Raw genomic sequence first — 13,306 nt, 5'->3', positions numbered from 1 at the left:
CTGGAGGAGGCCAGCAGCCTATTTGTTCAGACCAGAAACACCAGTCAATGAACCAGAAGGAAAGGTGGTTCCAGTGGACATTGAGAGCATTATAGCAACAGCTGATTACATTGCTGTACATGCCCAAGACAGAGAAGGAAGAGCATGGAGGGCAGTGATAGCACTAGCAGAAGGATGTAGACTCACCCAGGTGTCAGATGAGGAGCTGTTCACAGAAGAAAAGGAGGAAGGTGAAATGTTGTTTATGATGAGTGTGGAAATATGGCTAAGAGTGGCGTACAAACAAGTGGCACAGAAAATTGCAATGGCACTTGAGGCACCCACATCCACCCCAGTTCCCTTCTTTGAGGAGGATATGACAAAAGTACCCACATCATTATGGACTACTAGCCCCTATGACGTGGGGCGCATAAAAAGTATAGGGGGAGTAAGGATAAAATTGAAAAAAGGTGCAATACTCCCCAGAGTGAAACAGTACCCACTATCAGAAGAGGCAGATGAGGGCATATATGAAACCATAACGGCCCTTATAGATAATGGCATATTGGTCCCCTCAGAATCACCATGTAACATGGCTGTATACCTAGTGCGCAAGGCTAGAGGGGGGTCTTGGCGCTTCATACAGGATCTCAGGCCCTTGAACAACATAGTAGAAGCAGAATACCCCATAGCCGCAAAACTGGCCACAATATTGTGTGGCATTCCAGCAGAAGCATCACGATTTACAGTGATCGACCTTAAAAATGCTTTTTTCTCAATACCATTGCACCCAGACTCACAAGATCTGACAAGCTTCACTTACAGAAACACAAAGTGGAAACACACCAGATTGCCACAAGGGTACTGCGAATCACCCTCAATCTTCAACAGAGTAATACAGATGGATTTGGGTAACATTGAAGTGGAAAGCACAGTGTTGCAGTATGTCGACGACATAATAATTTGCAGTACAAACGAAAGAACATGCAGAGAGGACTCATTAAAGATGCTGAGAATATTGGCTGAAAAAGGTTACAAGGTAGACATGGAAAAGTTACAGTACTGTCAAGAACAGGTACTTTACATTGGTCAGCTCATATCCCAAAATGGAAGAAAGATTGCACCACAAAGAGCACAGGCCATTTCAAAAACGCCAGTGCCACAAACAGTGAGGGAACTGCAGCAGTTCCTGGGTCTGTGCAACTACTGTAGAGCATGGGTATTTGATCACAGCTCATACATAGGACCCCTGCTTGAGGCGTTAAAGGAAGCTAATAAAGGGGAGAAAAAGTTGGGGTGGACAATGGAAATGAAAGAGGCTTTTGATGAACTGAAAGATGCGATATCAACTGCTCCGGTACTGGCAACCCCAGACTATGAGCGACAATTCTTTATATTTTCACATTGCGACTCAGCAGTAATGGAAGCAGTGTTGGCTCAAAAAACAAGCATGGGCTACAAACCAGTAGCATTTTACAGCGGCCACTTAGATCCTGTGATGTTAGGTCATTTCCCTTGCGAACAAGGTCTCGCCGCAGCTGCTTTTGTGGTAGAGAAAGCATCAGCAATCACCATGGGGTGCCCAACTACACTGTTTGTGGAACATGCACTATTTGCAATATTGAATAAACCTAAGTCCACCCTAACCACGCAAAGGGCATCAGGTTATGAGATCATCTTATCCAGAGCTGAACTATCAATTGTTAGATGTAGCACGGTCAACCCTGCAAGGTTCCTAGCAGAAGTAATTGAGGAAGGAGATTATGCCCACGATTGTACGCAAATAACTGAAATGTACTCATGTACTAGAAAGATTGAAGAGAATGCACTAGAGGGAGGTGAGCTCCTGTTCATTGATGGGTCATCAACTATCGACCAAAGGAATGGTATAAGGAGGACTGGGGCAGCAGTGGTAAAAATGATGGAGGTACCGGTGTGTGTGGCAATGAAATGTGTACAACTACCACAGCATTATTCCGCTCAAGCAGCAGAATTAATTGCACTAATCTTGGCGTTGAAGGAAAGCTTTGACAAACGAGTGACCATATATTCCGTCAGCGCATATGTTATGTCCACTGTCCACTCAGGGCTGTCGAAATGGAGAAGAAGAGGGTTTAGGAGAGCTGATGGCACTCCAGTGCAACATGCCCTCCTATTGGCTGAACTAATTGAAGCAATAAATGACCCCCAAGAATTAGCTTTGGTCAAATGCACCGCACACACCAATGGTGAAGACCACATTTCAAAAGGGAATGCAGCAGCAGACGCACATGCGAAGTATGCTGCATATTTTGGTGAGATATGGAACCCCCCAGAGTCAAAGAGAGGGAGAGGGAGGGGAATGGCTAAGGAGATGTTGATAAGAGAAGGGTACACCCATCTCCCAGCCACACAGATAATGGAGCTACAAGCGGCTGCACCAATGGTAGAAAAAGAAATATGGGTAAAAAGAGGATGCACAATGTCACCAACTGACGCACTATGGCGCCAGGGTGACACTGGAAAGATTGTAATACCACTGGCACTATTGAACACCGCCCTGAGCCAACTACACCACCCAGCCCACACAGGCAAGGAAGTAATTGCAGCACGAATTAGGGAAGACTGGTTCTGCCCCGAGTTAAATTCTCATGTGTCAAATTTTATCAGCAATTGTCTCACATGTCAACAGTTTACGGCCGGTCACACTCTGAAGGTGATAAGAGGTATTATACCCCGGCCAGAGGGACCCTTCCGACATCTCCATATTGACTATGTTGATATGATCAACGTATGTCAAGGAAATAGGTATATGATTGTAGTAGTATGCCCATTCTCGAGGTGGATTGAAGCAGGGCCCTGTTCACACCCAGATGCATTCAGAGCAGCTAAATTCCTAGTGAGGGAGGTCTTCCCCAGGTGGGGAGTTTGCGAGGTACTGCGGTCAGATAATGGCCCACATTTCGCAAACGAAATGTTCCAGCACATCACATCCTTACTGAACATCAAGCATAAATTTGCATGTGCATACCACCCACAGGCCAACGGTGTATGTGAACGCCTGAATGGCCTATTAAAGGAGGCAATTGCAAAAATACAGCAAACAACAAAGAAGAGTTGGTTGTATTGCCTTCCACTAACCCTATTTGAGCTAAGGAATAGACCAGGTTCCGACCACCACCTCACCCCTCACGAGGTGGTTACCGGACGTCAAATGCGCCTTCCCCTAATGCCAACATCAAGAGCATTTACCGACCACGAGAGTACTGCAAATGTCCTTGGTGATGAAATGTACCAATATGTGTCTTCTTTGATTACTAGTGTAGTGTTTGTGTCTCAACAGCTCGAGCGCACGCGGGGCGGGTCTAACAGCGATCAACAAGAAGACGCGGATAAAGAATTGGAAAAGGAAAGACTGTGCAAAGTTTCTAAAGGTGACCATGTACTACTTCGCAATTTCAACAGAAAGTGGAACAGCCCACGCTTCACTGGCCCCCATCTGGTAGAGGAGGTATCAACGAGAGTAGTAAAGCTACAGGACAAACGTGCCTGGAACCACCTACACAACGTAAAGATCTACAAACTCCAGACCCGCCCCAGCGCCACCGACAGGGCCACTGGAAGAACAATAACAGCGTCACCAACGGAGGAAGAGATGTCTACCAAAACTAACGGCCTAAGTGTCCCCATACCCTGCCACCCCTCAGATTCCCCAGAGACAACTACTAGAAAAGAAAGGGGTGATCCCCATACCGCCCACCCCATGGTTACACGATTAAAGAGTAAAGAGACTTCCGCCAGTTGAGCCCCAAACCCTCTGCCCATTGACCCCCTACCCACTGTAGTAATAACTGAACTGAAGGACATTGTCTTGCACATGTACACATGTAAACACCTGAATGTTCTCTTTCTTTTCCCTCGCACATGCAGGTACAGCGTATTATTGTACTACTAAGAAAGTAGATAACTCGGGGGCGTGGCCAACATGCAAGCGCAGAGGACGTGAGCTCCGTGAGCTCCTCTTGCCGCCGACAACATCCTGAGGAAATTATCCTGTTTGGTGGGGCGATACGATTTGCAACTTCAGGATTAGCTGCATGAATGCCAGAAGAAGCGCCGTGTGCATTCTCACCCTAAGAACCCTGCTCTGGGCGAAGGAGAACGGCAGAGAAGATTCGGCGCGCAGGGCACGAATAGCTGACTTCAAAATGGCCGCCGCGGCCCGATCCCTGTGTTAGACCGAACTCCTGAAGGGGGAGGAACCCTCGGCTGCCTAGCCCGGAGCGGTGTGCCATGCTGTGTCCCGACACCCGGTCGCTGGGAAAAGGAGAGTTGTGAGACTGTCGGAGCTGTCCCCGAGAGCGAAGGGGCCCGGTGGCGCCTTGTGAGCGGGAAGGACGCTCGACTGACGGAGGTCGGGCTGTCCGCACGCACCGGCGAGGAAGACCCACGGGGCTAGATCACACGAGAAGCTAGAACAGGCACCTTCTGGCTGGTCTCCTGCACACAGGCACCCCAGCAACCGGTGCTTACGTAACTTGGAGGGCTAATCACTGCGGACAATTGGCGGCCCTGGTCCAGGATGGCCTGCGGTGCCCGGTGACGCCGTACGTAGGGGACCCCGCGTGAGGAGTGTGCCTGCATCGGAAAGCGCCCTCTGGAGCAGCAAGCAAGTAAGTGGGACTTTCCCACCCCAACCACCCCATCTATCCCGGGGAGCGCCTGGGGTCTCGCAAGCCAACAAAGGGGAAGGGACTACACCGAGTACTCTCCGCCGGACCCCCGGGGCACTGGCCCTTCCCTGCGGAGCCACGGAACAGAGCATAACTGGGGTAAGAATCACCGAGGTGAAGCACACCGCCGGCGCCCTGCCCCGCCAGGTGTTCGCCGTTGGGCCTAGTGGGAGACGCGGTCTTCGACGCACGGCACGATGGGGAAGGACAGGCAGAGAAAAGCATCTACCCAAAGCAGTATGGATCAGTTTGCGATAGCCACGGCCCCGGCTCCCGCGGCGTCAACAACACGAGCGCTCCCTCAACCAGAGGATGAACCTCTCTCACTGCGGGACATTATGGCGGCTATTGCTAGCTCGCGCTCCTCCATGGAGATTAAGATGGATAGTATAGCAGCAGATGTCTCCTTCCTGCGGCACGACCTACAAAAGTTAACTTCCAGAACGAGTGAGGCCGAGCACCGTATCTCAACAGTAGAAGATAACGTCACTGGGATCAACAGGCAGATGTCCCAGGCACTGGCCCGCCTGAAGTCCCTAGAGGCCAAGGTCGATGAGGGGGAGGGAAGGTCTCGTCGCAATAATGTTCGCATCCTCGGCCTCCCCGAGGGGGAAGAGGGGCAGTGCATGGAACTGTTTCTAGAACAATGGCTCACTGACATTTTCGAACCCTACTCTTTCTCAAAGTTTTTCTCGGTAGAGAGGGCACACAGAATGCCCTCGGGCAGACCGATACCGGGCACTCCGCCCCGAACAATAATTGCCAGGCTGCTGAACTATCGTGACAGAGATGCACTCCTGCAATTGTCCCGCTCCCAAGGGTCGATTACACATAATGGGTCGCGAATAGCCTTTTTCCCAGACTACACCCGAGAGGTGCAACGCGCAAGGCAATCCTTCGAGCCTCTCAAAAGACAGTTGGCGCAGTTGAAGGTGAAATACGGCCTTCTCTTTCCGGCCCAACTAAAGATTCACCATAAGGGGACGACAGTGCATTTTACAGACCCACAGGAAGCCTGGAAATGGGCCGAGGCACACATTGAAGGGGATTGGTCCACGAGACCACGACGACAGAGGGGCAGGGTCCGACCCGGGTCACGGCAAATCTCCCCGAGGAGAGCTCCGGAACGAGGGGAGCAGGAAGCTCCGGAGCAACAAGCAGAGCAGGACGCACACTGAAAACGCTCAAAGCCGGCAGCGAAGAGAAAGAGCGTTCAAACGCAGCATACGACTGAGCCACGGGAGACACCCCACCATACAAAACACCAACATACGGCACAAGAAGGAGAGCCCCCCTGGGTAGGTCCCTTCTTGGAGTTTCTCTTAAACTTAAAGTCAAGCCACACCCGCGTTACAGGTAGACACCTGTACCGTTAAGGTAGTTTGTTTCATGTGAGTTGTCCAGTTGACAACTTGGTTTCTCATGTTCGGGCGACAGATGCTTCTAGTTGGGAGGAGTATAGGGTGGGTAGTTATGGGTTTGTTATGTTTAGTTATGAATGGGGCCAGACAAGCAGGGGAGATACGAAAGTTCAAGATAGGGGCAGCACTAAACAAACACACGGAATCCCGGCGCCAGGCGTCGCCACCAGTGGCATATACCTTCTCGTCTACAAATAGTCATGGCCTCCAATAGCTTTGGGACCAGCAAGACCAAGTCACTTAACCTCATGACCTGGAACGTCAACGGACTCGGCAATGTAATCAAACGCCGACTGGTAGGGCAATACTTGAAAAGGCACACGCCAGATATAGTTTTTCTGGTAGAAACACACCTCGCAGGCACAGAATGCTCTTTTTTCAAACGCACTAACTACAGACTTGCACTCCATGCGGGCTTCACAATGGGTTCACGAGGTGTCCTGATCCTGATACATAAAAACCTCCCCTTCCATCTGAATACGGTGACTCAAGACACCGGAGGCAGGTACATACACACGACAGGCACGCTCTGGGGAAACTCCATCACATTGCTCGCTGCCTACGCACCACCAACTTTGCTAACACCACTACTCACCGACATTTCCCCCATGATTACGGAGGATAACTCCGACATCACGATACTTGGAGGTGACTTTAATGAAGTCATGAACCCAACCCTAGACCGCTCACACTTACGCAATAGAAACCCTGAGACACGTACCAAACTCGCCACGTTCACGAACGCCCTAGGCTTGTGTGACGTGTGGAGAGAGCTCCACCCCGACTCCAGGGAATATTCCTTCCACTCTGGGGCGCATGCCTCGCTCTCCAGACTGGATTATTTCTTCATTCCTTCAACAGACCTTCATAGAGCACAAGAAGCTTACCTATTACCCAGGGGAATCTCTGACCACTCCCCAGTGGTGCTGAAAATTATGACCTCTAGACCGACACCCCCGCCAAGTTGGCGCCTGAATAATTATTATTTGGGAAACCCAGACCTGGTAGAAAAACTCCAAGGGGCGACCGAAACGTATTTTGAGCTAAACACGGAGTCTGCAGCAGATCCAGGGTTACTGTGGGAGGCATATAAAGTAGTTCTAAGGGGGGAACTCATTTCATGGACTTCCGCACATAAGAAGAAACACCTCCTCAAAGTACACGAGGCAGAACAACAAGTTAAATTGGCAGAGGAAGCCCACATTGCCCAGGACACGCCTGAGACGAACCGAGCCCTACTCCGAGCACAGAAGCTGCTCCAGAACACAGCACTTGACAACGCCAAACAAGCACACACAGCAATGAGGGCACGTGTTTATGAAACAGGCGATAAAGCTGGCAAATTGCTAGCGTGGCTGGAGCGTAAGGAGCAGGGGAGCAGGCACGTGCATCAGTTACAGGGGGGGAGTGCAGGGCCACTATTATCGGATCAAGCCATTTCACAAGGGTTCGCTGACTACTACGCTGATCTCTACAAAGAGCCCACAACCTGCATGAACACGTCAATAATAGATGAAATTAACCTTCCCACTTTGGACGAGACCCAACAAGAACTATTGGACAGGGATATAACGGAAGAGGAAGTGGCTTGTGCGATGTCCGCCCTCCAATCTGGCAAATCCCCAGGCCCAAATGGCTTTCCGATCGAACTATGGCGGAAGGTGGGGACCAACGTAATTGCCCCACATCTCCTGAGAATGTACCAGCATGCAAAAGAACGGGGTACCCTATCCCCAGACCTGAGAGAAGCCACGATAATAGTATTGCCCAAACCGGACAAGCCCCCGGACAGCTGCAATTCGTACCGGCCAATTTCACTCATAAACAGCGAAGCGAAAATTCTAGCTAAGCTGCTAGCGGACCGTTTACAGCAGGTGATAACAGCGCTGATCCATCCGGACCAGTGTGGGTTCATGCCCCAGAGATCGACGCGCATGAACCTCCACAGACTGCATGCGGCACTGGAAAAAACTGACAGCATTCAAGGGCCGCTGGCCTTACTATCAATCGACTTTGAGAAGGCCTTCGATTCAGTGAGATGGGAGGCCATCTGGGACATAATGAGACGCATGGGGTTTGGAGAAAACTTCATGAGCTGGGTGCAGTTGCTGTACAGCGGGCCGGTGGCCAGGACTAAGGTTAACGGTTGGCAATCTGATCCGTTTAGTCTGGGCAGAGGCACAAGACAGGGCTGCCCCCTGTCAGCAATGATCTTCGCAATAGCCATAGAACCCTTGGCTATCCTCCTACGTGAAACGCTGCTCTGGGAAGGGTTCCGCTGGTCGGAGACATGGGAAGACAGAGTATCTCTCTATGCGGATGACCTGCTGATATATTTGAAAGACCCGTGCAACTCCTGCCACCGCGTCACACAGATGTTGAAGGAATACGGAGACTTCAGTGGCTTGCGGGTAAACTGGTCAAAATCCACCCTTTTTCCCATCAGCAACGTGGCAGCTGCTAGCCCCGCGGATTGCCCTTACCAGGTCGTGACAGATCAGATTAAATACCTGGGGGTAATCATCACGAAGAACCTGATGGACTACACATCGCTGAACCTACACCCGGTTGTGACAAGGTTTGCGGAGGACACTCGCCACTGGTCTTCCCTGCCACTAACGCTGATGGGCAGAGCAGCCCTATTCAAGATGATTGCACTCCCAAAGTTTCTGTACATCTTGCAAAACGCTCCACTACACATCCCACACCAGGAATTCCTGAAGATAGACCGCATCCTCAGAAAGCTGTTGTGGAGCGGGGGTCATCCGCGGATTGCCCTCTCTACCCTGCAAAGGTCCATCTGGGAAGGGGGGATTGGGCTGCCCAGACTGCAAACTTATTACTGGGCCAGCCAGATGGCGGTGGTGAACGACGTGCTCCATGGGGACAGGAATTTGCCGCACATCAAAAGGATCAACTCCCAGAGTGGAGCTGCCCCCTTGGAACTTCTGTATCGCGGCCGGGGCCGCAGACCAGCTCTAGATATGGACACTAGCATCACAAGCATCTGGTCGGAAGCGCATCGCCACATAGGATGGGACGCGAAACTGACTCTAGCCCAACCTCTGTGGCACAACAAATTTCTCCCCGAAATGTTAAAACTCCCCAAATGGCACGCATGGGCCAGTAGAGGTATCACCAAAATTGGAGACGTAATAAGGGAGGAGACACTGGTCACATTTGAAACACTATGTTCTGAATTCGCCCTCCCTCCTTCTGAGGAATACCACTATACCCAACTGAAACACGCACTGCACGTCCACCGTCACACCATCAGCGATATCCCGGAATGCACCCCGATAGAACGAAACATTGTCCAAGACCGTATACAGCGCAAAGTCACCTCAACCATGTACAACGTGATCACATCCTTTGCTACGCCTGAATTGCTCAGCCTGAAAGCCAGATGGGAGCGCGACGTGGGCTCGCTCCAACCTGAGGACTGGACAGAAGCACTGATGTATCCCCGGGAAGTGGCCATCTCATCGAGACTCCGGCTGGTGCAACTTAAAATCCTACACCGCATCTACTATCCCAGAGTGGCACTTTTCCGCTGGGGCAGAATCCCGGACGCGCGTTGCCTACGCTGTAAACGGGAAGAGGGCACCTTCTTCCACATTATATGGGAATGTGACAAAATACAGCAATTTTGGAGGAAATGCTGTGACAAGCTATCCAGAGCCATGGGCAAACCAGTGCAAAGGGGACCAAAACAACTCCTGTTAGGGATCTCCGACGAAAGTGATCTGACCCGCTACGAGAAATTGCTCTGGTCGACCGCAACAGCAGTCCTCAGAAGGAACATTGCGCAGCTATGGGGATCCGAGAGAACACCCTGTTATGACCAGTGGGTCACAGATGTGGACATTTGCGTGATAATGGAACGCAGGGTGTATGCTGCAAGGGGGTGCCCGCAGAAAGCAGACAAGATATGGCAGAGATGGGAAGAGGATGACTGAGTCCCAGACGAGATGTAACGAGTGTAACGAGTGTAACGAGACATATCGGCGGGCGACGCCAGGCTAGCGAACCTGGAACGCACAAACTGCCTCACGAGCCTCCTCACCGCAGAATTGATGACCCCGAGAATTAAAGCCCCATTCTTTGTTTTCTTTGCTTTCTTTTCCTTTTCCCTTTCCCTGGAGCTATTTAGCCCCTCTCCTCCCCCCCCCTCCCCCTTCTTTGTTATGATGGGATACTTGTAATGTTATATGCATGTTTTCAAAACCAAATAAAGTTTTTGATTAAAAAAAAAAAGAAAGTAGATAACTAACCAATTCACTGCCCAGGAGTAGATGGTACCCTCAGACGATAATTACCTGGAAGAATTGTCACACCAATTTGTGTATGAAATAAAAAGGCCAACGTACCTGAAAAGAAGGAGGGTACGTGTCTACTACACAGCATTCCTCTTGGCCATAGAACATTCAATGCCCAACCTCCAACCATACTTGCCTGCCATGAGAGATAGATCGCTTAGATTGGCGTGGGAACAGCTCTTCGCCTGGGCACTGAATGACTACTTGATAGGGAGAGCTTAAAAACGACAACTAACACTAATAACAAGCATATTAAGAATTTTCAGGCGGGCAACTGTAACATCGCAAGAATAAGCTGCCGGACTGCAGCAAGGTAAGAGCAAAATGCCGGTGAAATTAGCATCTGTAATAAAATTGATAGGGATTTTAATGATCACCGGGTTCTTGGCTGCCTCTGTATGGCAGTACAGCTATGCTATCAATATTATTGCTGTACCCAAACCTAATACACCCCCACCCCCAGCTGCAACAGGTGTTAAGTCAGGTGGTACTAGTAAAATCCCACACAAGGAAAATAGAGTTAAACGCAGCACATACTCAGATAATAAAGGTATTGATAACTACATACAAGATTCAGCACACATCTCAAACAATATATGGTACCAACACATGACCCACATAGGTAAGCAGACAACAGAAGATAGCTGCTACGTTTGCCCATTAATCCCATACGCCATGAGCGCTTCTCGAACATTTGTTGCCACGGAGATAGATGAAAAAATAGCACGATGTATAATATACCTGGCACTGTTCCAGACGAAAGGAAGATTTCAAGGGACAGTGGTGCAACTGGTGTGGAAAACACGAGATACATATCCATATGAAAACAACTTCCTCAAGACTTATTTGAGTTAGCACAAGAGCAGTTTACATGCTGAAGGATTCAGATACATAACAAGTGGTCCTGAAAAAGGAGAAACAAAGAAAGTAACACTACAGTACCTACCATGTGATTGGTACGCCACTGAAGTACCTGGTAAAACCGGATGTTGGGAAAGACCACTGGTGATAATAACAGGGAAGGTGTACATGAACAACAAATGGGACATAGGAGTGGTTGGCAGCAACATGGTAACAAGAGAAAATATTTCAACTATTGATGGACACAACCATAGATGTTGGATGACTTGGGTCAAGTACGTACCCATGCTCACGTGGATGGAGAAGGATGAAGACCCAATAACGATACTGCCGCTAACTGCGCCTAAGGTATGCTACCAACATAAAAGGGAGGTGGACGTAGGATACAACACCAACTGTGAAAGCGTGATGGAGTTACCTGAGGGGGGAGCAGGAACAGCAGTAGTAATGGACCATTACTGGGCCTGTGGAAAAAAGGTATACCACACACTGCCCCCTCTGTGGAATGGTATATGCACAATGGTGCACGTTAATGTACCATCACTGGTGGTACCCCAGAAACATGTCAATATGGCGAACTTCCCCAAAATGGATGAAGGGAACAAAAGGAAGAAGAAATCTGTACAACCTCAGAAGGGGCCAGAGAGCAAAACCGACGGCAATAATACTGTCCTGAATAGAAAGAAAAGACAAGGAGAACCTCTGACAGGAAATTACCTATGGGGAAGGTCGGAAACAGCACTCACTTCAATTCCACCAGACCATAGACTATTCAGCAGAGCAGCAATGTTCTTCTCCTCCATAATACATCCAGGACTACAGGCTTACGCAAACGCAAAATGGCTCCAGATAACTCGATGGGAACTAATGATGACTATTAATTCTACGGTAAATGGATTCAATGCAATAAAAGAGGAACTGCGAGCTGTGAGGATGGTAGCACTTCAGAACAGATATGTACTGGACCTCCTCACAGCAATGGAAGGAGAAGTTTGAGCTAAGATAGGACAATCATGCTGCACATTCATCCCTGCCAAAGATGCTGACAATGGTACACTGACAGAAGCAGTTTTACAATTGGCCCAGATGCACTCAAAAATGATGGATGAAAGTAAAGGTGTGAAAAAGGATGAGAGCTGGTTTTCGATATTATGGTCATGGATGCCATCTTGGCTGTCAGATGGATTGAAGATTATAGTTGGATGTACTATTTTGGCTGGAGCTACACTGATCATAATAAGATTTTGGAAGGCCCGAAAGGCACGCACCACAGACGAGATGATCGAAATGGTTGGTATGCACCTCTTGATGCCAACAGATGACGGCCAACACACAGGCACAATCATAAAAGAGAGAGAGAAGTTGCGCAACCAGATCATCACCAACCACCTGGACCCACCACCTGTGAAGCTCGAAAACCCAAGAAACCCAAGGAGCTACATAGGGAAATGGGTATACTGCACTCCTGGAGGAACCTGTGCATATATGTATTGGTCATTTGAAGACCATTTTAACCACTATGGACATTTGGGAGGAATAACTAAAATATGGAGAGTAAGAGGAGATAAAGAAAAGGATATGTTTGTGGTCGACAAGTCGACCAGAGGGAGGACTGAAGTGGGAGAATGGAAGAACAGGCTCCCGCCCTTCCCCTCTCGCGCTTGGCCTAGAGGATCACGGCCTAGACACCCGCCACGAGAGGAGTTTGCCTATCACCAGACGATCAAATACCCTGGTACAGGAACATACGGATGTGCCCACCTACCTGCCCAGCAGCCCGCCCTGTCCATGCTGACACCTGCGGCATGGATCAACTCGACTAAACCTACACGTCGTTAGAGATGCCATGATGACCTAGCCAACGGTCAGCACACCTGTGCAAACATGCACACCGGACACTCCCACACCAATCCACACAAAGAACATACTCAGTGCTATGACGTAGGCGACAGACATACCCACGAACGTGCATCTTTATTATTTTCCACATAGGCTCTCAAAATGCAGAAACGCA

This window comes from Ambystoma mexicanum, chromosome 6q (assembly GCF_040938575.1).
Source record: "Ambystoma mexicanum isolate Mex_15411 chromosome 6q, UKY_AmexF1_1, whole genome shotgun sequence".
Lineage (NCBI taxonomy): Eukaryota > Metazoa > Chordata > Amphibia > Caudata > Ambystomatidae > Ambystoma > Ambystoma mexicanum.
The sequence above is the reverse complement of the archived record's forward strand: the minus strand, read 5'-3'. Positions refer to the sequence as shown.